This window comes from Haemaphysalis longicornis, unplaced genomic scaffold (genome assembly GCF_048455015.1).
Source record: "Haemaphysalis longicornis isolate Haplotype H1 unplaced genomic scaffold, Haemaphysalis longicornis Haplotype H1 scaffold_1, whole genome shotgun sequence".
NCBI classification, from domain to species: Eukaryota; Metazoa; Arthropoda; class Arachnida; order Ixodida; family Ixodidae; genus Haemaphysalis; species Haemaphysalis longicornis.
In genome coordinates, this window is record NW_027526203.1 from 260,288,174 (window position 1) to 260,315,940 (window position 27,767).

General features: G+C 46.3%; 1 protein-coding gene and 1 long non-coding RNA gene across 2 annotated transcripts in view; one reads left to right on the forward strand and one right to left on the reverse strand.

Annotated features, from left to right (window-relative positions):
* The window catches only part of LOC144144885 (uncharacterized), a gene marked incomplete in the record, with an annotated part of 133,697 nt that overhangs the window by 95,425 nt on the left and 10,505 nt on the right, over nt 1–27,767 (reverse strand).
* On the forward strand, nt 10,961–17,601 carry LOC144144892 (uncharacterized). The gene is made up of 3 exons (XR_013317369.1): nt 10,961–11,530; nt 12,139–12,225; nt 16,389–17,601. It is a non-coding gene; the product is annotated as an uncharacterized LOC144144892 (long non-coding RNA).

Below are 27,767 nucleotides of genomic sequence, written 5' to 3' on the forward strand. Positions count from 1 at the left end.
GAATTACTGAAGTTGCGACAGGTTGTATTCTGCACTGGAAAGGCACATTCTAATTTGGAAATGAATAGCGTGCTGTACGCGAGTAGTTTAGGGATGATGGTACATTAGAAAAACTACGTATGAAATCACCTAGAATGCGACTAGCATTGTTAAATGTTCAATGTGAATGGACCAAGGGGGATTGCTTGTTATGTTAACACCAAAATATTTATATGAACAAAGGGGGCATAGAGCTATAACATGAAGGCAGTAAACAGAGAATGCATTTTTTTTCTAGATACGCACATAAATACATGTTTATGAATATTGAGTTCTATTCGCCACTTGTCGCACCAAGCCAATATAGAATTGAGGTTACTTTAAATGGGAGTGAAGTCGTCATCCCCAGTTATTTCGCGGGATACTCCGCAATTGCCGACAAATAAATTTATATCAGATGAAAGACACGCCAGCAAATCGTTCATATAGATTAGAAAAAGCAGAGGGCCGAGAATAGAACTTTGTGGCACACCGGATGGACAATGATATAATTAAAATTTTGGTTGTTAATCGAAACAAACTGCGAACCATCAGATAGAAAAATCTCGAGAGATAGAAGTAGTTTGCAGACGACGTAACTTATACGGCAGTATTTTACGGTAAACCTTGTCAAATGCTTTAAAAATTCTAAATATATGCATTCAGCGACTGATGAACGATCAAGTATGGAATGAAGCTTAGCTGTTGAAGATACCAACTGCGTTTCACAGAAGTACTTTTGAGAAAACGGTGCTGTGACCACGTAAAAAATGAATAATTCTAAAATATTCACAAGGTTCGAAAAAGAATATGCTCATCTATTTTACAAGGGATGCTATAAGTGAAATGAGGCAGTAATTAAGGAGTGAACTTTCGTTCCCTGATTTATTAAGTGGAGTAATCTACCTTCCTTACATTTGCTACGTAAAGAACCACTGTCAAGCGACTGCCGAAAAAAAAAATTGTTAAAAGGATGAATGGACAGGCACAAGTACTATCTAAGAATTTAGGACTTATGTCGTCGCAGCCAGGAGCTGAAGGCCGTTGTAATGATTTAATCAGGCAGGCTGGTCCACTTAATTCTCAAAATATTGGAAACAACTGGACATAGACAAAATTGTTCAAAGATGGTAAGCAAATATTTCAGGAGAAAAAAAAATTCTCTGTATAAGTTTAATTGGAAGTGTTAGCACACTGCTCCAGAACAATTGCGATACCATCACTGTCGTTGAGAAGAACGATATCGTTATCTAGAGGGTTGACGGTGTGCCAGAAATTTTAGAGCGAACGCTCTATTAGCGCTGGTTCAAACCGAAAAAAACGGTTATTTTTTCGTAGAGTCAATCTGACCTTCAAGCTTAGCCATGGTCAAGTAAGCGCGCAGTACGGTTGCGCAGTGAAAGCGTGTAACTGCTTCTTCGCTCCAAAGGAGGGCTGGGTTTAAGGGAAAAAAGTAACGGCGCGTGCCCTGATAAAATAATACAAAGAAGCGCTGGTTGGATCACAGTTCACTGCGCGTTCGCCCCTACAGCGCCGACTTCGCCGAGAAGCGCCTGTGTTTTGTCTTGAGGGGAAGTTGTGTGCGGGTTCACTGCGCGCTGTTGGAGCGAAACCCGAGCTTTCGCTCGACAAACTTGGTTTCACCGCAGTTCAACTACGGCAAATTTATTTGATGTCGGTTGCTAGCATAGGGAGTGACAGGGCACGGAAAAAAAAATTTTTGACTGATTTTAGAGCTCCTACATAGTATCATTAGCTAGTTTGTAGGCTGTCCAATCGTGCATCACTACTGTAACGTTTTGCGTACCTATACAGTTAATGCAGTATTTTACATGTATAAGCGGTTAATGTTGGTTTAAATTATGGGACATTACAGCATGAAGTAATAGAGTGGAGAGGAATGAATTTGTTTGCGAGCTGCTTAACTTCTTCTGTGCTCGTGCTTCAGTTAGTGTCCACACTTAGGTTATCATACTTTTCTTAGTCTCCATAAATATGGTTACCTTGTTGTTAATTGCCTGAAAATTCGCCTTTATAGTTGCAGTCTAGTTTCTTTCGTTTCATTGTTTTTGGTGGTGATAAACCGATAAAATGTAAGTAAAGGTCGCTTAAGTCCGGTTAGTGTGTGAGGTTAGAAATGAAATCAGGCGTAGTTGTCATACTCTAGAGAGCAGGGTGGCGAGTTGGGCGAGTTGGTGTGCTTGCATCTTGGGGAACAGCGCGAACTAACAGGGACACAATAAGAAAGAAGTGGACAGGATTAGCGAGCGCTGACTTTCAACTCGATTTATTGGAAAAGACGTAACTACTTATACGTACACAGAATCCTCCTCCCCCACCACGCCACGTGCCGTCCAGCGGCGTGCTGAAGATGAGCTGGGAAAGAAGAAAAGTGCGTGTGTAGTAAATCATGTATCACCCTTTGTACCGTGCTCTGTGGCTGTTGTTTACAAGATTCCTTTATCTTGCGGAAAAGTGTATGTTGGTCAGACAGGTTGCTGCCTAAACGTTCGATTACTGGAGCATCGCAACAAGCTTAAGAAAGATGATTACGCACGTCTGGCCGAACATTGCCGCACGTGTAAGCACCATTGCTGTCCGCTTTTCCGCGAGACTGATATCCTGTTTAAGCATAAAGACCGGCGTACTAGAGAGTTGATGGAATCATACTACATCAGAAAGCGGGGGAGTGATTGTATCAGTGAAACATCAGTTGTCCTGCACGAAAAAGAATTTGGTTATTTGGAGCGGTCGTCGCGATAAGGTGATCCAGAGTTAAGAAAGGTGCGGTGTCAACAGTGGAGTGTTTTGGTCGTGATAGTATGTCATTGGCTGGTGTGGGCACGTGGCGTGGTGGAGGAGGAGGATTCTGTGTATGTATAAGTAGTTACGTCTTTTCCAATAAATCGAGTTGAAAGTTAGCGCTAGTCCTGTCCACTTCTTTCTTATTGTGTCCCTGTTAGTTCGCGCTGTTCCCCAAGATACTCTAGAGAGACCGGATTTTAGGCAAATGGCGATTGTGTCCATTGCGCTCCTTTCGCACTACTTTAATGTATGAGCATGAATTCGAGGTTAAGAGGGGCTACTATGCTGATTTTATAGTGCCCATAAATGTCAATTTTGGTGTTTGTGCCTGAGTGCTATTTTCGAAATCAGGGCATACGTGAACACTATTTCGAGTGCAGTTGCTTTCGAGTGCAGTTTGAGGTTGTTATTCATGTTACCGAGCAGCATTGACTGTGCGGACCTCCATGGCGTTCAACCTACTCTTTCCGTTCAACCAACTCCCGGAAAACAACGGCTAGCAGCAGTGGAATGGGCGCTCATTCTCAGTGACAAGATGCACAATTTCGAATTAAAAAATCTGGAGCTGGTGGTAGTTTGCCATCATTACCACAATTTTCGCAGCGACTCTTAGACTACGTAGCGCGTGCTCTCCAAAGAAATTATTTCAAACACGTGCAATGGCATCCTCGTTTCTACAAGCATACTCAAATACAACTGTTTTTTCAACATAACGGTTTAGGATCGAACGTGCCTTTCTTAGAAGATCCCTCCTATATTGAAGAGCTACCGGCGAAACAATACTGCGCAGCTGAATTTCCTTACGCCTTAAAATTCACACTGGCGACTGGCTCTAAAACGCGCTTTCCCATCGAAAATCTGTTCGGCCGCTCAAGACCTCTTAAAAAATGCTCTTCAATTGTGTGGAAGTGTATCTGCCAGAGCTGAGACGTCTTGCCTGAACGATTCGGATATTATCACTGGATATAAGAAAATTGCTTGGGTTGTACCTAATAAACCTCGTTAAACAGCATATTAATTGCTTAACAGATAGTTTGTTATTACTGCGAAGCAGTATATGTCTCCCCCCCCCCCCCCCCCCCCCCAACACAATCGCAGTTTTTGTTCCGGTGAAGAAGATTTACTCGGCGCCGCTCCGGGGTCCCTGCTCGCCAAGGTCGACCCATCTTTCACAACGATTATCACAACTATTATTCCGCTTGCCACCACCGATGCCTCTTTCACAGGTTGCGCAGTCGGCTGACAGCGGCCGTAGCGTCGTTATCAAATGATTGCGGAGAATCAAGAGCAGCGCGAATGGGTGAAAAAACGCCCGAAAGCCGCCGCCACCGCCGCCGCCGAGACTGTAGCCGCGGCCGTTGCCGCCTCAAATTCCACCTCGCCCGCCTACTAGTGGAGGGTTCCTGCCGGTTGAAAGCAACTTGCCCGGTTGGAACGCCGGCGTGAGCACATAATTCTTTTTTAGCTTGAAAGCCATTCCTAGCGACATTGTCGCGTCGGCGGGCCTCGTTGACCCGCTGGTTCATAGTTCTTCTGGCGGAAGAATAATACTAGATATTAGTCTGCCCGCATATAAAGTCTTTCTTTATCCCTTCGCCGGTGTATTTCGCGCCTAATTAGCCGCCCATCCCCGGTTCCCGGTTTAAGCGTGCACGGATTGGAGGTGGGGTGGGAGGAGGCATGCATGTACAGCAGGGCTTAATGCCAATACCGATGACATGCCCGTGGTGTTGGTGGGAGATTTAAACGTGGCAGTCTCATCGCTCAATGCGTCCTGTCAGCTATCCTCCGCAATCGAGTAGTTTTTGTCTGGGTTTGTGTGTTGCACAGAAAATTATGCCTACGACTGGGCAGCGAAAGGGACACTCATGTGTGTGTCCCCTAATGTGAGTTCCGTTGTGGGAAGCCTGCTTAGTCCACGAAGCTGGGAGGAAAAAAAATTAGCGCCCTTCCACCTGTGAAGCTGCACGCCCTCCACAGACGAGCTTCGGGTTAAGGTACCTATCTTAGCTTTATTTTTAGAGTATGATCATCAACTGTTGCTTCCCTGCCCCATAGCAAACGAATAATGTGTATGGTCCAGTTTGCCACCTCTCAGAAGTTTCGCCTTTTTTCCTGCGAAGGCCATCGAAAAGTAATGGCTAATATCGCCTTCTTAAAATGGCGATTTGTGTGGCTTGTTTTCAGACATTCGGTTCAAGGGTGGCGACTTTTTGGGTCTATTGTCGACGATTATCCATAGACTCTTTTTTTTTTCTGAGGACCTGGCAGCCCTGGTCCCAATTGCACCAGAAAGACACTCGTTGATTTTGTATTTCTACCTTGAAACGTGTTTCTCCCAAAAAAAATTCCGCGGGCAGTTAACTCCGGTTAAGTGATTTCAAGGCAAAAGCCACAGATTATGATACTTCACCGCTTCACTGTGTTTGCGTCTATTCCATCACTTTCATTTCTTCGTCTTCGCGCGCAAATTACCACTACAGGCAGACTGGCCGCAATTCACGCTGCCACTTCCCCAGAGCGAGAGCGCTTCTCGGCGTGCACCTGTTCCAAGCTTGTGAGTTCGCGTTTCCCTGCCACGGGGAACATATAAGGCTAGTTTGGTTCCATACGTCAAGGATGCTGGCTTAGCGCTGTGGTTAACCACTTGCCACTGTTACGAATGAGCCCGCCTCTGGGATTTGTTTCAACACTCCTCGGCTGGGCGGCGAAGCCTCCACTACGTGCGCCTTTCAAGCTGGTCCCCTTTGTCGGTGACTCACGCTTGCAACCGACAATTCAGACAAGCTGTGACAGGCCTGGATCAGTCGCCTCGCTATCGGCGCGATCAAACTGCGGTGGCTTGCCGACGAAACAGGCCGAGACTTGGCCCAAGGACACGGAAGCCCCGCTTCCGCTGCGGAGACCTCCTCTCTCCCCTCTCTCGGACTCAGCGTGCACCGCTACTACCGACTGCTCACGAACTCTGGAAAGAGTGTTGTGTATGTCTGTGCCGTTAGTGTCGGGTGCACAGTCTAGAGGGAACGCTTGTTTCGACCGTTAGCGCTTTGGGTATAAATAAGACCCCCCCAAGCGCTGTAGTTCATTCGTGTTTGAGCAGTGAATCAATGCTGTCACTCTGCTCGAGTCCTGTACTGTAACCTCACCCGTCGGGGCCTTGTTCTTTGGCTGCGGCTCATCTCTCGCCATGAAGTAAACAAGTTACGTTTGCCTTCGGCTTCTGGTCTTCTTCGAGGCAGCAACATTGGCTGGCCGCTCGCTTCACCACGCTACCACACGTATGTCGGAGGCGAGGAAACTCGGCTCGGGTCGGCATTCCGTACGCAACACCACGTGCTCTGGCGACATGGATTCACATCCCACTACAATCTAAATGTGTCTTTATTTATTTTCTATTTGCAGGGGCGTCCTATTTGGTAGCATTCGTGTTGCCCGAAACAACGATGGCTACGACTATGGGTTGCTTTTCACGTTTTATGAGACAACTGAGGCTTTCGCGTTCATAAATGTTTGTTTAGTACATGATGACGATGATGAACAAATTTATTTTTTCCAAAGTTTAAGAAAGACCTCAGAAACGCCTGCCCTCCTCGGACAGCGGCCCGTATGCCTTGAGCACAGGCGGCGTCCGAAGATAGATGGATGACAGCTTTTTGAAGGTCAACATCGGAGCTGAGCACGCTTGTCTTCCACGGCAGTGCTCGTGCGTTCACGCTATGCGAGCACGTAGTCGCTGTGGCCATAGGAACGGGCCATGTGCACTCACTTGCCTGGACGGGAAGGAGGAGGAGGAGGAGGAGGAGGAGTAGGAGGAGGAGGAGGAGGAAAACATTTTATTGAACGTGGCGTTCGTCGGCACTGGCTCAGGAAGACACCGGCAAAAGCGTCGGTCCAGAGGCCCTTGAAGAGGAGGTCCTGCCCGGCGTACGGGTAGACCGCAGCAGGGCTGGGGAGACCCTGGGGCCCACCCCTCCATTCGGGGGAGCTTGGAAGATGAGAGACGATATTCGTCGTCTTCCATTAACCCTCCCCCAGCGAGGGTCACCCCAGCACCTGCCGTCACGTCTCTACTCCTCCCCCTCCCCCCTCCCCCCTCCCCCCTCCCCCCCCGTACCCCCCAACCCGATCTCTCCCCCATCCTCAACCTCCCAACCCCTTCATTTGGAACAATGTTGGGTATACTTAATATGCCCGCAGGCGGTATTGCAGTCTTAGGAGAAATTTTGTTTTAATTTTGAAATGCGAAACTGTTAGTTAAATCAGTAGGTCAAAAATTGTTCCGGGCACTTAAGTATGCTTACGAGCTTTGAAGGCGAAAGCCTGGCGATACTTTTTTTGCAGCAACTTTATATTTGCGCCTCTTTCTTCGCTTTAATTTCTTTCTCTTTTAGTTGAATTACTTCGAGCAGCCTCTTTTGTGCCACGCTGTGTCTGCATCGGTTTCTTCGCTTTCATTTTTTCTTCCTGCGGCGTGAAATACGCCAGCGAGCCGACTGAAACACGACACCAGTTCCCCGGAATCAGGTTCCGCGCGGCCGCAGTGCACCTGTTCTACTCGCGTGCCATCGCGTTCAGGTATCACGCGGCTGGCAATATTGTACAACTTTGGCGTTTCGAATTCGCACTTTTGAATTTTCTAAAGCGGGCACATTAGCCCCTCAGAGTTCCAAATTCCTGTTCCATCTATAAAGTGGGTAACTGCGTTCAAGAAAGGAACAACAGCAACAACTTTTGTTCTACCGCTCGGAATGTGCTGAAATAGCATAGCGGTAACGCATCCGGCTGCTATTGTGAAGACCCGGATTCAAATCCCAACGGATCGCACATGTGTTTGTTAGTTACTCTTTACCGCGGCGGCCATCTTCTTGACCGGACATGTCATCAGTAAGAGCATGAAACCTTTAGCTGCGCGTGACCCGCCCCTCCCCCTCCCTCCACTTCGAACCCGTGAACGTAAGTGAAATTGGGCCAAGTCGGCGTTCCAAGCGGGCCAGTTGCTGTTCATCCGGGAAGGACTCGCAGCTACTCGACCAGCTGGAATATAAAAATAAATAAAGACACATTTCGATTATAGTGGGATGTGAATCCGTGTCGCCACAGCACGGGGCAAGTGGTTAACCACAGCGCTAAGCCAGCATCCTTGACGTATGGAACCAAACTAGCCTTATATGTTCCCCGTGGCAGGGAAACGCGAACTCACAAGCTTGGAACAGGTGCACGCCGAGAAGCGCTCTCGCTCTGGGGAAGTGGCAGCGTGAATTGCGGCCAGTCTGCCTGTAGTGGTAATTTGCGCGCGAAGACGAAGAAATGAAAGTGATGGAATAGACGCAAACACAGTGAAGCGGTGAAGTATCATAATCTGTGGCTTTTGCCTTGAAATCACTTAACCGGAGTTAACTGCCCGCGGAATTTTTTTTGGGAGAAACACGTTTCAAGGTAGAAATACAAAATCAACGAGTGTCTTTCTGGTGCAATTGGGACCAGGGCTGCCAGGTCCTCAGAAAAAAAAAAGAGTCTATGGATAATCGTCGACAATAGACCCAAAAAGTCGCCACCCTTGAACCGAATGTCCGAAAACAAGCCACACAAATCGCCATTTTAAGAAGGCGATATTAGCCATTACTTTTAGATGGCCTACGCTGGAAAAAATGGGAAACTTCTGAGAGGTGGCAAACTGGACCATAAACATTATTCATTCGCTATGGTGCAGAAAAGCAACAGTTGATGATTATAGTCTACAAATAAAGCTAAGATATGTAACTTAACCCGAAGCTGCACTCCGTGGAGGGCGTCCAGCTTCGCAGGTTATCCTTCTTCACAGAGTGGAAGGGCACTAAATTTTTTTTGTCTGTTTTTCTTCTGTCGTAAATAAATTGCGCGAAGCAACATAAAGTAGGGCTTTTTTAATCAGCAGTTTCAGCTGTCAAGTATTCCAGCTCTTTTTCATGCCTGTTTTACTATATGCGACGCTCGAGCATGAGAAAGTGGTCATTCCCTTGTGCGTTTGTGTGAGGAGTGCGCGTGTTGAATTAATCCATTGAATGGCTCGCCATTAGTCCAGCACTTTTTTTCCGACGATTGGACGGCTATGTTGAACTGTTGGCACCTTTGGGACATCATAAACAATAATATTTTTGGTTTTCCTGTCGTAGATACAGGTCGCGCACGTCTTCGTTTGAAATGATCTGCAGTTATGTAAAAATGTATGGTGCCTATATTTCACGACGTTAGAGGCCTAACATGTTATTCTGCGTGTCAATTTGTGGCGCCTAAAACGTGATTTTAATGCCTAAAAATCCTGCCTTTAGTCATCACTGGATACTTAGTATTATCTGCACCATTATTTATTCATCTTGGCGCCTTAGCTAACTGAGTTGGCGAAAAGAGAGAGCACATGTCTAAGAAGTTTTGAGGTAAAGTAGAGAAAAAATAAATAGTAGGTGGTTCATCAGTTAATTTTACGTTCAGTAAATTAAAATCACCCAACAAAATAGGGGTAATGTGGATTACCGAAAAACAATTATGTTTAGAACGTCGTGTAGCTCGTTTCACAACCGGATGAGCTAGCAAGGGGCGAGCGATATAAGGCGCCACCTGTAAAATTTTGGGATCCTATTTCAACAAGGGGGCGCAATCTTGATGTCACTGATAACATGCATCAGGAAGAAAAGATGGCTCCGGTTTAACACTTCTAAACCTAGTTATCCTGAACGAAAGCAAAGACTATGCACAGAGTGTTTTGTGAAAGCTTGCCCTTGCTTGAGATTTAGCAGCCTGCCGTCTACGTATGTATATACTGGATCATTGGATTCATCCTTTCCCTTGCACAGGAGGACGCGCATAGAGAGCCCAGCTGGCACACCATCGACGGCGAGAATGACGGACCTAGTGCCAGCGAAGCAGCCGCTAAACCCTCGCCTAGTCACGTGGTTCGCCTTCGCCAAAGCGCACTCACAAGCGGCCCAGCCGGAACTGAGCGACAGACACAAAATGGTCTTTAATGGTACTAATGAGGTTAGCCTGGCAAAGGCACCTAGATTGCTACAGCAGAAATATAAGAAAAAATAAATTTGATGAATGTTATGATAATTACCATGATGACGATGATATGAATGTTTGCGCAACCTTCTTTGGAGACCCTGAGCAAGTCCTGTACTTCTCAGGAAAGTCAATATGCTTTTGTCGCTGGGGATGGTGGTGGTGAAAACGTTTTATTGAGCTCTAACGGAGTTATTTGAGCCGTTCCTCTCTTGGGAGGGGAGGGGGGGCGTCCTCAGTCCAGGAGGCCCTGGGGACGTGCGGCCAGTTGCGCCCGGGATATCAGGTCTTGTTGGTCGTTTAGAATTTGACCAGGGGCCTAACGCGTCACTTACTTTCAGTCTTCCAGAGATCGGCTGTCCCTGGAACATTTAGAGAGACGTCCTACACACTAAACTTTTTTACGCCCTTTTGGCCAAAAAAGGTGTAAAATAATTGAAAAAAGGGTGTTGGGAGGCCCTCACACCCTTTTTCTTGAATCTCCACACCCTTTTTCGTAGCTCTCCACCCTTTTTGCGTGAAAAAAAGGGTGTTGACCAACCTCAACACCCTGTTTTTAGGAAGGGTGTTGAAAGGGTGTGGGAAAGGTGTTCAGTTCTTCATTGATTGAGGCCATGCATGCAATATAATTTCAAAAAGACATCCCATTGCACCATCCTCCCAACCTCGTCAAAAATTTTCAAAAGAAAAAAAAAAAGCTGCCAAATTCAATAAAAAGCATCGGCAGCACTGACGTTGAAACAGGAAAAAATATCAGCCCTTGCTTGTTACGACTTCGACAGAATAACACTCCCCCTCCCACTTTTTGTTTTCTACAGCCTTGCACGGAGCACAGCACAGCCTTGAACTGTGACATCTGTATCATCATTCCGTCGTTCCCTGTTCCTCTCCTGCCCCACCAGCACAATCATAGCCCTCTCTGACAACAGTCATTCTCGTCACTCAGTGGAGTTATAACGTACTAGCAATCACAATTTTATTCCATTCTTATTGTTAGCGACCGTAAATATTGTGTACAAATGCAATAAACAGACCACATAGTTTCTCCTGCAGAAACAACGTTGGAGAACAAGGCAGATATCAAAAGAAAACAAAAGTTGGGGAGGTAGGGGCATGAAATCGGGCGCTAAATAAACAGACGCCAAATAATAATACGATTACTTACACTAGAACACTGCCAAATTTCATTGCGCAGTGTTATCTTACTATCTGCTGCTTTTTTTAACGTTCAAATCGAGCGCCAAAAGCTTCAGTTCGCGTTTTGTGTTTGTAAACTTTAAATATCTAAGCTTCTTTATTATAATACACACAATAAATAATAAACCTAAAGATTATGTTATATTCAGTAAAAGAGGCAATTATTTATTGTTGTCGTTTTAATTTGTTTACGCAACTCCCTGCCAACGGCCGATTCCCTGAGTACGGCGCGCGGCGGCGTGGCCGGATTCCGGAACAGATACCCCGTGACCCGTCTTACGTGTTTACAGTGGTGTGCGGTTAAACAAGCGCAGTTATTATGATTAATTGGGCACCTCGTCGTCTTCGGTTGTGTCTGTCGTGTTCGACTTCGCGATGGAGTATTTGAGAACAACTTTGCCACCTGAAGACGGCTAATTTCGTTGGCGCTTGCCTCTGAACGTCGCTCGCTCTTCTGCGTCGGCTCCTCTCGGTAAGCTGTCTCGTCACATTTGCCGCCTTTCTTGTCACTGGATGTCGTTTGTAGCTGTCATCGCCGCTTTAAGAATTCGTTAACAGGAGCACGCGTGTGTGAATTGTTTAACTGAACTGGCGAGGTTGAACCTAGAGGGCTCGTCTCTAGAAAGGCGATGTGCGAAAGATTGTGGTGCTTGCATTGAGCGCTAAACACACTGGCGCTCAGTAACGCCGTGGCGCTCAGTAACTCAGTAACGTTTCCCATTCCGCAGCACTATATTTGAACAGCTTCAGAGTTCACCACTGCGAACCACGTCTTACGCGTAGTTTATCAGAACACGGGCGGCTACTCCTCTAAACTGTGCTGCGCAGCGTTTTCGGCTTCGTTGATCACCGCAGTCGTTTGTGCCGTGTTGGGAATTGCGAGGGAGAATCGTTTGCGAGCGAATGTGCGCGCCTCGCAAGCTTCGTTGCGTTTGCGGCGAGCCACCTCACCATGTGTACGGTGCCGCGGTACGCGGGCAGTGATTTTGGCTGAATGTTGTGTTGCCCGAGACGTAACATTCGTGCACCTAATCATTTCCATTCTTGCATGTGTGGTAATCATGTGTCATCCCGTTTTAGACCTCTGGACGGTCTGAGCACATCACGTCCCTCCATTCAACCGGACAAGAGCCACAAGCATTGTCAACAGTGTTTGGCCGCCAGAACGTAAGTTTTCAAACACAGTTTTGGTAGCACAGTGGGCTATCATACTTGAATATTGTTCGATCACTTGCATGTACAAGTTCTCTCCCCCGTAACAATTATTGGTGTTTCATGCATAACCTAACATGTAGGCGCTCAATGGCAACCTTTATTGTTAATTTCGGAAAACTCAGTTTCACCCAAAATCATAATGTGGGCGTAGCAGTTAATCACCATGTATACGAACTTCCTGGTGTTAGTCATGTTTACGGTGAAGCCACATTTCTTAGGTGGTGACACAAAAATGTTATTACCTTTGTAGTTTAGTCTTCGATAAAGCCTTACCAGTTCTGTTTTCAGCTATTTTTTGGATGTTTATCATGTGAATTGACAGTCCTTGCAGTCCACTTTTTCAAATAGTTATGTAACTGCCTGTACCATTTAAACATGCCTGATTGGGGTTCTGAAGGCTGCGATTTACGCACGCTAGTGCTGTACCGCCAATAAACAAACATCCTTCCACAAAGAAAAAGATTTGAAAAATGTAAAGTATCCGCAGCATTATTCTTAACTGGAACATGCTAATTGTTAGGCCTGGGGCTTTTCCTGAAAGCACTGTGGATGTTATGAGAGAGGAAAACCACTCAAACACATCTGCCAAGGCCGTTGCTGCTCCAAGATGCGTGCAAGCATTGAGTCTTCTGAGCAATACATTACACCCTTTTTTTTAAACAACCGACGTGCATGCTGAACGTACTCCTGATTGGGCGTTTGCCAGGCGCAAGGAATTTTTTTTCGGGGGGGGGGAGCCGTGGTCGACCAAAAGATGGGACGGGGAAATATGTAGGCAAGGCATCTTGCGCGTTGTTTTGCAAACGATGCTTGAAATAACTGACTTTAACATGCGATTTGTGTATGCTCAACGCTAACTGTAAAGCCCACCTTAAAGGAGCCATGAAGAGAAAATGCAAGTTGGTTTTATTCGAAAGATTTCGTGTTTTATAGTGCCCCCAGCGCTTGTCTGGATACAAACGGTGCTTTATTCACTGAGAAATTAAACAATTTAGGTTAAAATTTTGATTTTCCCGCTCAATCGTGCGTTTTCGTGGTCCCAAATGACATCACAGGAACCGACCGCTCTGCAGCCTAGAGTACCTTCATTCACGCATCCGCCGTACAGGGCAGAGACACGTATACGCTGGCGCCGCCATTTTCGGTTGCTCGCTCGCCGCCGAAGCAAGTCATTGTGTCAAAACCGCGCTAAAATTATCGCCGCAACGCGGTTTACTGAAGAAGTTTGAATCATATTGTCTGTTTCGCGTTGCTAGGTCTCGTGGGAAACGAAAAGAATAACGCGTTGAGCCTGTTGGCCCAATTGCGGCGGCACGGGACCGTTCAAAGGTTGTCTCCACCCTGTACAGCGGTGTTGGTTTGTTCCCGCGTTTTTTTTACGTTCTGTAACCTAGATGGCGCCACCATACCGTGGCAAGCGTTTGGTTTGTTTTTGCCCGCATTTAAATCTGGCTTGTTTTTGTTCTGGGAGAAAATATTCGTTCCCTGAAACAGTGCTCGCTCGACAAATGGGGTCACGTAAGACACCGTTGCTTGCGTCAATCGGCCAGTGTCGTCTGAGACAACCCCAAGCCCCGTAGTGCTGTGCACAGCTAAACCAAGCATGCTGTGCGCAGTACGAACAGCAGAACGCATCAGTACTTCTATGTTTACATGTGCTTTCGTAACTTCCACTGTTTGTCCCATCATTCTTATTGCTTTGTAAAGAATGTGCCCTAAATTTAAGCGCAAATCGCTCATTCGTCTAGTTTGTAAGCTCTACCTAATTGGCGTCTGCTTCTGCCAGCCTCCGCCAATCGCAGAGCTTAGCTCATGTGACATTATAGGTTCCGTTGCGGGAAATGAGCTGGTGGGTCGTATGACCATTCCCGTTTTTCCTAATTATGTAGCTTATTTGAGCGAAGTTTACGTTAAAAGTGGTGTCAGTATGATTCTAACGAGACAATCTTTTGAATGAACCAAACTTGTGTTTTCTCTTCATGGCTCCTTTAAGGAGCTTAGATGGTGATGATAATTAGGATCACCTAAATTCCCGTTCGCTGGTCTATGGGCAGACCACGGGCGAATCATTCGTCCGCAGAGCAGGTGGTTAGGCGGACCCGCGCTCGTGAGCGTGATCATGAGTGCGCTCGTGAGTGGCGCGCGGTCCCCGAAGTTCGTCGGGAGGAAGTGGAGGCCAACACTGAATGTTTGCTATCAAGATTCTCGTGTTTTAGATTTTCCTTTAGAAAAGGGACTATTAAGTTTTCTTGTCAGCTATGAAGTACAGTCGAGCACGATTTGAAGGTTATCGCGCCAGCATCGAGCGGCCAAGCGTGCCACGAGCCCACGGTTTCGTTTCGGAACCATGAAAATCGAGATTTCGCACTCTTCGCTCCCTTGTTGGCTGTTCCATGATACAACAATGGCCCGCACGACTGACTTGCCACCCTTTGGGTTTCAAGCTGTACATTCGTTGTTATCAACCACAGACTTGGACTTTGTTGCCCTTTATTACGCCGACGATAACGAAACTTGCATGGAATATTTGCTAAAGCTGGTGTTCTTTCTGCTTCGTTTGAAAGAGTAGCTTTCCCGCGACAACCATCGAATCGCAGTGGACTGTACATGCGGCGCATTCGTATATTATGGCGGTGAAGCTAGCAAACGTGCGTCTTCGTCCTTAAGTAATCGCCTTTTGTTATTTTTTGTGCTAGTAACGTGAGTAGTACACTTGCGCTAAGCAGAACACCTTATTGCACTGCTGTTGAATGTTGAGCTTGTTGCACGTTTCTTAAATTTCATTATATTTCTATCTGTTAAATCGAAACAGACATGGCTTCAGTAAAATTCCGGTTAAGCAAATACAGAATGCTGATTCTAACCAAGAGGGAGGTCAAGGAAACAGTGGAATAGTGCCAAAAAAACAAAGCTCCGCAATAAGGAGAATTGTGTAGTTTTGTTGATGTGGAGGAAATACAACATGGGGAGAGCAATGCTTTTTATGCAGCAGAAATTATGGATCTGCAATAGTCAATGAAATGCGATGTCAGTAGAAAAATAAACATATCAAGGATTGATAGTTGACTGAACAAAATACAGCGACATGCTCTGTCATGTGATTATACTTTGTACCAGTGTAAAGACAAGGAATGACACGCTCCCGACCACATGTAAGCCTATATGCGGCTTTTCCTGCTGTTCTGCCATTCCCCGGCCGTGCTGTTCCGCCATTGAAACAGTGGGGCTGTTTTGATCGGCTCGCGGCAGGTTCCCGGTGCTTGTCGGTGTATCCGGCGCGAAATGCAGCCGGGCTGTATATATTGACAGGTACAGCATCTGGAGCGGGCGCAGGGATCAGACGTTGACATAGCCCTTGTTTTCAGCTTTATGTGAGCAAGAATGTCCTTAAAACTGCAGGTAACTTCAGGCGGTTTTTCAGGCTGCCTAAACCGCACCCCAGCCTTGGCATAAAACATTATGAAGAAGGGGGGGGGGGGGAGCACCTGGACCCCCCCCGGCTACGCCCTTGGCGTGTGCTTATTCTTTCTTGCATCCACCGCATTCGAGTCGTCACGTTGAATTGGGAATGCTGGAATCCAGCATATGCTGGCAAGATACGAGAGCTTGAACACAACCCACTTGCCCGCAATGAGTTTTCAAAGATCTCCACCACCTGAAGGTACTGAAGTGAGGTGTAAGCATTGCCTGAAAACCATTCCAGATAAGGGTACGAAATCATAGTTATGGGCCTTTCTCGCCCATTTACGTGTTTTGAACAAAAAAAGTGCCATTTAAAGGTAACACGTCGTTCCCTGCCGATTTCTGATGCCTGATTAAGTTTGTGGGCATAAATGTAGCAGCTTTCTCACATGTCTAACGTGTATGCGGGCTTGTTAGGAGTGAAGTAGGTAAAAATTGTAAGGTTTGATTGTAGTTGTGTATAGATTACCTACATTGTTTTCATTCCTAGAAAAGAAAAATTGAGGTAACCTGCCAATTGTTCTGCATTGCTGCATTTTATTATGCTTGTATGATTCGTAGAACCTGCAGGAGTTCAGCTGCTTGTTAAAGGAAAAATGAACAATGGTACAAAAAGAAGAGCATCTACTAAATAAAAATCTTCACAATCGCAGGATGCCAACGGTCCACCTACCAACTTGCGTCCTCCATTGTTTCTGCTGGCTGGAGCGGCGCATGGAGCATTTTTCAGCTTCTCGAAGTTTGTGATCAAGCGGTGCCCCAAGTGAAGGACGCCGCAGACGGATCTTCTGTTTTAATGCCACAATTTCATGTGCTGAGCACTTACTCGTAAGGCATTTTAAATATTCATCATCCCAGAGGGTATGTTACCTTCGTCTTGGGTGGAATGTGGCTGCAATCAGGTTATTTGTGACAGAAACAAGTGAACCACGTGGGGAGAGTCATTGAGGCCTTGTTGATTGCGCATGCTTCTGAAATAACGTTTTCATTCAGCTGAATACTTTCTAAATATTACAATTTGTGAACAAAATATGATAAAAGTCATGATTAGTTGTACTACAGTGCAGGAAAGAAATGCCAGCACATGTTTTAAGAGCCTCTTATATTTCAGGTCATTGGCTGGTGAGCAATAAAAGAGAACTCAAAATTGTTTAAAGTGAAATCAAATATTTGTTGTCACCAGTGCATGACCCGTAGTAAAAGCTATCTGGTCTCCCAATTTCAAATGAGACAGGAAATGCCAAAAAAATAAGGAAATAAACAAGACAGCTTGCTACAATAAACCAATTCAAAGAATTGCTCAATGTCCATAAAGTGGTTGCTTGCTACAATAAACCAATTCAAAGAATTGCTCAATGTCTATAAAGTGGTGATTCAGGCGGGTTAGTTCGGTGTTGATGAAATACAAGCAGGCACTCGCCTGGTCAAAAACAAATAAACAAATAAAGACATTTTGGGGCCCCTACTGGTCCCTTGATCACAATGAAAGGGGGGTGAAAGGTCTCGATTATTTATAGGTTCGGTGGCGCAGAGTGCGCATGTGTATCTCGGGGAGATTACCCCGCGACCGGTTAATCGTGTTTTTAGTTGGTTGAATATGCACTGATTCTAAAAGTAGTGTCGACAGGCGCTTCTCTGATGCGATTATGCTTGCGGAATCCCAATTGACGTGGTCAGTAGCCAGGTGATGATCCGCCAAGGCATTTCAGCTTACATTGCCCTTTTTGACATCGTTCTGGTGCTATTGAATTCTTCTTTTAAAAATTTCCAGTGAACTATGTAGGATGCATCGCTATCCTTGCATGGAATTTTGTAGGCAACTCCGGGGAATCTTGATTTTTCTAAAGGGTCCTTCACGCATACCAGCTTCTGCTTAAGCCTGTTCGTTGGCACGTGTGCAGTTTTAACGCCATATGTGCCAAACACCCTTGCAAGAGCTTCACTGATGCCTTGCGTGTAGGGGACGGCAGCGCGTTTTTGCCTGTCTTCTTCAGGAACCCTTTCGGAGGAGGCAACTGAAGCCCGCAATTGTTGCGTCCTCACAAGCTTTGAAGGGTAGCCGTTACTGCGAAGGTCCTTCCTTACCACGGCTAGCTCTTGCTTGCGCAGACCAGGCTCAGAGCAGATTCGTGATGCGCGTGAGAAGAGTGCAGCGGCGACGGAGCGTTTTTGGCCTATAGGATGCGCAGAGTCGAACCCCAGGTATCTACCCGTGTGGGTCGGCTTTCGATACACAGTGGTTGTAAATCCTTTGGCCGACCGTCTCACAAGTACGTCGAGGAAGGCGATCTGTCCATTATTTTCCTGTTCCATGGTGAACTGGTTGCTTGGAACACAAGAGTTTAGATGCTCAATTAAAGGCATTACGTCTCGGTGGTGGATCACGCAGAAACAGTCGTCTACGTAGCAGACAAAAATCTTGGGGCCGTCTTGTACAAGCATAGCGCAGAATTTTCTAGAGCCTCTAAGGCAATATTCGCACAGACTGCTGAAATGGAATCTCCCATCGCTGTTCCAAACTGCTGCTTGTAACATTATACGTTGAAAACAAAACGTGTTCTGCAGGCCAAATTCCAGGCAAAATTACGCGGTCCGGAGTTGCAAGGATCTACTCGAGAACGATGCATCTCTGCCTTCACGTTCGCCAATTGAGACGCAAGACTTATATTGTCTCCTGGAATTTGGCCTGCAGAACACATATATTTTGTTTTCAACGGACCAGCGGTTTTGAACAGGGATGGGAGCTTCCGTTTCAGCAGTCTGTGCGAATATTGCCTTAGAGGCTCTAGAAAATTCTGCACTATACTCGTACAAGACGGCCCCAAGATGTTTGTCTGCTACGTAGACGACTGTTTTTGTGTGATCCACCGCCGAGACGTAATGCCTTTATTTGAGCATCTAAACTCTTGTGTTCCAAGCATCCAGTTCACCATGGAACAGGAAAATAATGGACAGATCACCTTCTTCGACGTACTTGTGAGACGGTCGGCCAAAGGATTTACAACCAGTGTGTATCGAAAGCCGACCCACACGAGTAGATACCTGGGGTTCGACTCTGCGCATCCTATAGGCCAAAACGCTCCGTCGCCGCTGCACTCTTCTCACGCGCATCACGAATCTGCTCTGAGCCTGGTCTGCGCAAGCAAGAGCTAGCCGTGGTAAGGAAGGACCTTCGCAGCAATGGCTACCCTTCAAAGCTTGTGAGGACGCAACAATTGCGGGCTTCAGTTGCCTCCCCCGAAAGGGTTCCTGAAAAATACAGGCAAAACCGCGCTGCCGTCCTCTACACGCAAGGCATCAGTGAAGCTCTTGCAAGGGTGTCTGGCACATATGGCGTTAAAATTGCACACGTGCCAACGAACAGGCTTAATCAGAAGCTGGTACGCGTGAAGGACCCTTTAGAAAAATCAAGATTCCCCGGTGTTGCCTACAAAATTCCATGCAAGGATTGCGACGCATCCTAGATAGGTGAAATCGAGAGCATGATGGAATCCCGTCTGGCCGGGAGGGTACATTAGGAACGAAAAAGAGACGCCGACCAGTCCAAAAAAAACGTACTGACGTTTGGGCTTCCAGCACCGAAGCCTTGTTCACAATAGGGACCGGGCGGCCGTTGTATGGCACCACCGTCGTTTCAGCGAACAGCGCCGCCCGTGGCGAACCGCTCGTCAGTGGAATGCCGGTGGCGGTCAGCGCAGCGTAGTTGTGCATGGTTTTCTTTCGTTGTTTAGCGGTGCGGCTTGGAAAGCGAACGTAACCCCGCGTGCATTTTTCAGATCGGTAAACCTTGAGTGTGGATGTGATGTTTACAAGGCATTCCATGCCATGGGCTCGGCATGCGATACGCCCATACTCAGTGTTTACAAATAGCAGACGACGCTCAATGCGCCAAGCTGGAAGTGAGAGTTCGTTGCTTCATGCAATTTTTTCATGCCTGCATGCAGTTTCGCGAATCGAGGAGTATATTGCCGCTAAATGCTCCCACAAAGCCGGTGTGTGCAACCGATCTAGGAATGCTGCGGCGCTGACGGCGCCGACGTCGTGCACAAGCGAAAGACAAAGTTGGAGGGTGTCTTCGAAGATTTACCTCAAAACAGAAATTGTGACGCTTCCGTATCTTCATTACCTACGGCTGAAACGTGTTTAATTTCACAGAACTGGTCTTACTACAGTCATCGGGAATCATTGATAGAATAAATACCGCATGATAGTAGAATGTTATTGCTTGTCGTGGAGAAGCATTGCTTTACAAGAATTGCAATGGTTGCTGGCTAGTTGGTAAATGGTTTTTCAAAAACCAATTTCTGCGTGGCTGAAGGACGTAAGACAAGAGGGTGCCCAAAACCTGTACTCAGCTTCACAACTGAATGCTGCGGTCGGTTTACAAGCTGCTACCTACGCTTGAAGAATCATGCACACCTCCGTCTAACGACGATGATGGTTTATCGCAAAGCTCTATCGTATGGGTTTCCTTGGTTGCCTTCGGAATTTAAACTTTGATTAAGCTTCGAATTTGACCAGCACGCAGTTTGGACTTTTGATCGCAGCGTCTTTGACTTTGACCATTTCCCATTCGAATTCGCACGAAGAAAGCTTTGTGTTCAACCACCATAATCATTAGACCGAGGGCTAGATGATTTTGCTGTTTAATTTTGAACTTCCATGCTCCCTCTCCAAATCTAAACTTTTTCCAGAGTGTCGGAAATGTGTCTGTGGTGGAGGACTCGGGCTCATGCATCTATATTTGAGGCAACTAAACGCGCGTTCTTGGTGTCTTCACCAGGCATTACACGATTTTTATAGGTACTCTGTAAAGAATACTTAAGCATTAAAAAACACCGGCTGACGTTAACACTGCCACATTTTTTAACTATCGGTGCCAGCCTTTATTCTACGCAGGGGGTAAAACGGGAAGGGGAGGAGGGATGGTTTGTAGCTTGGGCTGTTGAGTTGGTGAATAACTTTGGCTCTTGATAAAATGACCACCACAAACGTGGGATTTCCACTTCGGCTTTCAGGCTCCCATGCTGTCACAATGTCGCTCACCAAAACCGAAGGTACAAAGATCACGGTTACAGAAAGTGTAAACTACCGCAACATTTCTACGGCTACACGGTAATCCATCTCGTATGCAGGTGCCTTTCTATTTAAAGCACCCGTATCGAGGTATCCCAGCGCTAAGGCTGGCGTGGAAACCGTAGTCATTGAAACCAGTGAAGATAATTTAAAGTGGTAGAAAAGAATTCTAATATTGCTAATAGTTTTATTCCTACTCGGATCGCGCGCAGCCAGCCGCAGAGCGCTGCAAAACGCGCTCGTGTCAATGTAGCCCTTCCCCAACCTTACAAGCATCCAATAATTTTGCGTAGCCGTGAGTGCATTTAAGAAGAAAATAATACTAATAATAGTAGTTTTATTCGTACTCAGAACGGGTGGAGCCAAGCGCAGATCGCTGCAAAAAGCGCTCACGCCATTGCAGCCGATACCCAACTTTAGACGCGTCCGACAAGTTTACGTAGTCATTACTGCATCTAAGAACTCAACACATCTGTTTAGACTTCGTTTCATCTCACATGTCTGCTCACAACGCCACCAAAACATACAAAGCACCGAAGCACGACAAAAACAACAGAAGGCTGTGTAGTCCAATGCACCGGCTCATTCCACTGACGAGGGGAGCGCCGAGTGGTGGCGCCACCCGTCCAGCTGCCCGGTCCCTATAAATGCATCACCAGAAGTGGGTCGTTTAAGTGGGCTTCTATAATCGCTGCAAAGAGCGTGAGTAGATCGGGTTTAGATTTCCGTCGTTACGATTGACTGTGTTAGATGTGGTCTGAATGATTAGTGATTCCAGATGTAGCCGTGATGGTCACTTTTTCTGTAGCGACGATTCTTGCATTGTCCCAATCAATCTTGTGGTCATTCACGATGGCGTTTGGCTAAAGCATTGTTGCGGACGCTTTTATTCTTTACTTCACGTGCGTGCTGCTGCCGATGATTCTTATAATTTCCTGATTCCCCGATATACACGCCGCTGCAGTCTGCACAAGGTATCTCGTATACCACACCTGGGAAGCGCTCCTTGTGCAAGCGGTCCTTGACTCTCACGAGCTCATGGCGCATCTTTTTGGCTGGAACGTGGGCCACCTGCACGTTATATTCCCGTAGGATACGTGCCAAACATTTACTTGTTCCTGGAAGGTAATGCACAGGAGCTCGCTTCATCGGGGCAGGAGGCACGTCCAGTTGTCCCCGTGGTGTCAGTTGGCGTTCTGTTGTGTTTTTAAAGTGCCTAGGGTAACCGCAGCTAGCCAGGTCGTCCCGTACCTTTGCCGTGTCCACCGCCGCATCCTCGGGCTTCGAGCACGATCTTTTCGCACGCTGCAGTAGCGTGCTAACAACAGCCGTCTTGCGGGAAGAGGGGTGCACGGAGTTGAAGTTTAGGTAGAGGTCTGTGGGCGTTTCCTTGCGGTACACGCTGAAACGTAGCCTCTGGCCCTGCCGAGACTCGAGGACGTCCAGGAAGGGAAGTTTGCCATCGGCCCCCTCTTCTGACGTGAACTGAATGCACGTTCCATACTGTTGAGGTGGGCCAGCAAGCTGTTCGCCGCGTCTTTCTGAACGACGCCGAAACAATCGTCGACATAACGCAAGAACACTTTTGGTTGAGGGGCAAAGGAGGCTAGCGCGCGTGCTTCCAGCGCTTCCATGGTCAGGTTCGCCGCCATGACCGAAATAGCGGCACCCATTGGAGTCTCCTGCCTTTGCTTGTAAAAAATGGCCTATAAAGACGAAGTACGTATTGTTCAGGCAAAAATCTAGAAGCCTGCGTAGTTCTGGCTCATCCATCGGTGATCTCTTGGGCGTTTGATCAGCCTCGAGAGCAGCGGTGCATAGTTTGACAGCCAGGTCAATCGGAATGCTCGTGGAAAGGGACTTCACGTTGAAGGACACCATCAAGTCGTCTTTCTCGATCACGGTGTTGCGAGTCTTCTCGACAAAATTGAAAGAATTACGAATGTGAGTGGTCCCTTTACCGACGAGCGGAGCCAGAACTTGGTGCAGGGCCACCTGTCGAAGTTCCTGCACCAAGTTCTGGCGCCGCTCGTCGGTAAAGGGACCACTCACATTCGTAATTCTTTCGATTTTGTCGAGAAGACTTGCAACACCGTGATCGAGAAAGACGACTTGATGGTGTCCTTCGACGTGAAGTCCCTTTTCACGAGCATTCCGATTGACCTGGCTGTCAACCTATGCACCGCTGCTCTCAAGGCTGATCAGACGTTGCCCAAGAGATCACCGATGGATGTGCCAGAACTACGTAGGCTTCTAGATTTTGCCTCAACAATACGTACTTCGTCTTTATAGGCCATTTTTACAAGCAAAGGCAGGAGACTCCAATGGGTGCCGCTATTTCGGTCACGGCGGCGAACCTGACTATGAAGCGCTGGAAGCACGCGCGCTAGCCTCCTTTGCCCCTCAACCAAAAGTGTTCTTGCGTTATGTCGACGATTGTTTCGGCGTCGTTCAGAAAGACGCGGCGAACAGCTTGCTGGCCCACCTCAACAGTATGGAACGTGCCATTCAGTTCACGTCAGAAGAGGGGGCCAATGGCAAACTTCCCTTCCTGGACGTCCTCGTGTCTCGGCAGGGCCAGAGGCTACGTTTCAGCGTGTACCGCAAGGAAACGCACACAGGCCGCTACCTGAACTTCAACTCCGTGCACCCCGCTTCCCGCAAGATGGCTGTTGTTAGAACGCTACTGCAGCGTGCGAAAAGATTGTGCTCGAAGCCCGAGGATGCGGCGGTGGACACGGCAAAGGTACGGGACGACCTGGCTAGCTGCGGTTACCCTAGGCACTTTAAAAACGCAACGGAACGCCAACTGCCCCGATGAAGTGAGCTCCTGTGCCCTACCTTCCAGGAACAAGTGAATGTTTGGCACGTATCCTACGGGAATATGACGTGCAGGTGGCCCACGTTCCAGCCAAAAAGATGCGCCATGAGCTCGTGAGAGTCAAGGACCGCTTGCCCAAGGAGCGCTTCCCCGGTGTGGTATACGAGATACCTTGTGCAGACTGCAGTGGCGTGTATATCGGGAAATCAGGAAATTATAAGAATCGTCTGCAGCAGTACGCACGTGACGTAAAGAATAAAAGCGTCCGCAACAATGCTTTAGCCGAACACGCCGTCGTGAATGACCACAAGATTGATTGGGACAATGCAAGAATCGTCGCTACAGAAAAAGTGACAGCATCACGGCTACATCTGGAATCACTAATCATTCAGACCACATCTAACACAGTCAATCGTAACGACGGAAATCTAAACCCGATCTACGCACGCTCTTTGCAGCGATTATTTAAGCCCACTTAAACGACCCACTTCTGGTGATGCATTTATTGTGAACAAGGCTTCCGTGCTGGAAGCCCAAACGTCAGTACGTTTTGTTTGGACTGGTCGGCGTCTCTTTTTCGTTCCTAATCCTACATTGGTGAAACTGGAAATTTTTAAAAGAATTCAATAGCACCAGAACGATGTCAAAAAAGGCAATGCAAGTTGAATTGCCTCGGCGGCGGATCATCACCTGGCTACTGACCACTCCATTGATTAGGATTCCGCAAGCATAATCGCATCAGAGAAGCGCCTGTCAACACGACTACTTTTAGGATCAGAGCATATTCAACCAACTAAAAACACGATTAACCGGTAGCGGGGTAATCTCCCCGAGATATACATGCGCAATCTGCGCCACCGAACCTATAGATAGTCGCGACCTTTCACCCCCTCTTCATTGTGAACAAGGGGCCAGTAGGGGCCCCAAGGCGTCTTTATTTATTTGTTTTTGACCAGGCGAGTGCCTGCTTGTATTTCATCAATGAATCACCCTCCCCTGACGAGTTTTCGTCGAACCTTGACTCTGTTAGGTGTCAGTGGGTTTACACAGCCAACTTGTGGGGACGCACATAAGCTCTTAACAAATGAGCTGCGTAGTGGCTATGCACTAGCCATGGTTTTTATTAGTTGCCTTGATGTATATGATCTTCTGTCGCAGTGTTTTAGGTAGCTCACTCGCACATTATTCCTTTGTTTTTGGACATTGTGGAGTGTCCAATGTATATTCGTTCTATTTCTGATTTTTATTGCAACTGTAAATATGTCAGGAGTCCCGTACTGTGTGCATGAAGGCAGCCTAAATAAAAAATTGGCTGCCTTGTCTTTGCTTAGAGGGGCCATGCAGACAACACACAAGTTTGATTCATTCGACAGATTGCCTCGTTAGAATCATACTGACACCATTTTTAGCTGCACTTCACTCGAATAAGCTATATAATTAGGAAAAAGGGAATGGCCATGCGACCCACTAGCTCATTTCCCACAGCAGTACCTATGATGTCATATGTCCCCAGCTGTGCGATTGGCTGAGGCCGGCAAAAGCAAACGCAAATTGGGCAGGCCTTATAAGCATGCCGAACGAGCTATTTGCGCTTAAATGTAATGCATATTCATTTTACAGCAGTAAAAATGGGGCAGTAAACAATGAAAGTTACGAAAATACGCGTACACATACAAGTACCGATGCGCACTGCTGTTGGTACGGCGTGCACTATGCTTGTTTTAGCTGCACAGCACTCCGCCGCTTTGGAGTTGGCTTGCACGGCCCTGGCCGATTGGCATAGGCGATGTTGTCTTACGTGACCCTGTTTGTCGAGGATACCTCATGTTTCACAAAACCATTACTTTCTACAGTAACGAAAACAAGCCAGGTGCAGACGCGGTCAAAAACAAAGCAATGGCAAACAACGGTTTGTGGATGAGTATGGTAGCTCCACCTGGGAGGACTGATGGCTAGCAAGGCTGCAGACCCGAGTGACGCAGTAGTTTGTTTGATTACATGCACTTATGGCTTCATTGCTGACATCCCAAAAACACACGATATGGTGGGAGAATCAGACTTTTAACCTAAATTAATTTCTCAGTGAATGCAGCATCATTTGCTGAAGCGGTGGGGCACTATAAAACAGGAAATATTTCGAACGAAGCGAACTTCTATGTTGTCCGAATGGCCCCTTTAATGCACTGTATTGTATTTTTGGTTCCTGTAGTGATGTCACCATGAAGGAACCGCAGTAGACAAAGTTAATGTTAGCGCTTTACCATGCATTTTTTGTTTTGTGTTTGATGGAAACAAATATAATACTCTAACCAAGGACTTTATCCGAAGCGTTCCAAACGTTTCGGAACCTACTTGGCTCCTTCATTAGAACTGTCTATGTTTGACCAAGAGCCATAGTTCTACATATAAACAATTTTTTTGTTTGCTGCAGCGGATCAGAGGCTAGGGCACAAATAGGGGGTAGAACAGCTAGATATCTGTTCATCTTTCGCCGGCTTGCTTTGGTGTGACAACTGTATCTAGTTGTCAATTCCAATTTGTTGTGGTCAGTTTTTCTCAACTAAATTGTAGCTTTTTTAAAGATTATGGAAGGTTTTGTGGGCCTAAAGGGTTGCCGCATTGCATGTTTGGCCTATGTAGCGTTGAAAGCGGATATTTTGCTTCAAAGTGGAATGTTGGCCTAGCATCATGGTCCTGTGGTTGCTGCTCACTTTCATTCATGCCATTATTTTTTATATTATCACTTAAAATTAAAAGTTAACCAATCTGCTGTCATTTTAATTTTGTCACCTGCTTTATACTTTCTTTTTTTTCAACTGTCTGTTAGGAGTGACAATTCGTCTTTTTATGATACCAAGGCATCGAACTGTGCTAGTTGGTACATGTTTGAATGGATGAAAAACCAGTGGAAAACACAGGGTACGGAAGAGAACGACGGGATAAGCTTGTCCTGTTGTTCTCTTTTAACTGTGTCCTGTGTTTACCGCTGGTTTTTCATCCATTCAATTTTCATGAATTTGTTCAACAGTGATTAGTTTAAGTGCTCAAGCAATTTTTGGCTTGAAGGTTCCCTGTAGCATTTATATAAGTGCTCTCTGCTCTTTTTTTACCCAAGACCCCCATTACCAGCCTTAATGAGATTGTCTTTTGTAGAGATGAAGTTGAAATAAATATTTGTTTGCATTGCTTTGCATATTTTGAAAGAATTGCTTGCTCACTTTCTTTCAACCCTGTTTCTTAATCCTGCTTAAAGCATTTTTCCATGTTTATTTTTTTTCAGAACCAGGAAGGGTGCTCATCCTCGGTTCTTGCTGAAGCACCAGTATCTGTACTTCACACGTGAGCTTTGAACACACAGTAATTATGGTATGAAACATTTTACCAGTGTTAGCTTGCTTTGTAGATGTCAAAGCTCTCGACAGTGTAGTACATTGTCTGGTGTAGTGCACAATCTCTCTATAACAGCACCCGCTGGGTGCTGTTGTAGAGAATAATTTTGTGGCTATAATACTTGAGATTATTTTAAAATGTACATCAAATACTAGTAAGAATAGCTCTCTAAATTGGTGGCCATTTTCCTGGTGGAGGCAGAAAGTGAAAATACCCATGTGTGGAGATTTAAGTCCACAATAAATATCCCAAAGTTGCCAAAGCTAATCCAGAGCCCTCCTCGCGGTGCACTTAATATCCCATGTGCAGCTTTGTGTAAAAACAGCCAGAAATGTATGATCAATTTAAATTGATTTTAATGTTTCTAAATGCAAGTATTCTAAGTTTAAGCTGCCTTATTTAGTAAAATATTTTCTAACAATTGCATAGCTACCAAAGGTTTGCAGAAAAGCTTTCATTGGTTATGCACCTTCTCAGCGAAACAAAAATGTCATTAAGAAAAGCAGAAAAAACCTAAATATGGCAAGTAGCAACAGTAAAGCTGCTAATAAAAAAGATGCTAAACGTTTTATTGATAATATTGCTGATTTTACTTCTAGTCAACTCTTAAAAGGGCTATAGACGGGTTTGATGGTTCCCATGACGCACCTCGTAATACTAGACGAAACTAATGGGCACTGGCTGTTGGCTTTTCATTTGCAACATCGAAAAATGACCCCACATCCACCAGCAGGGACATAATGCA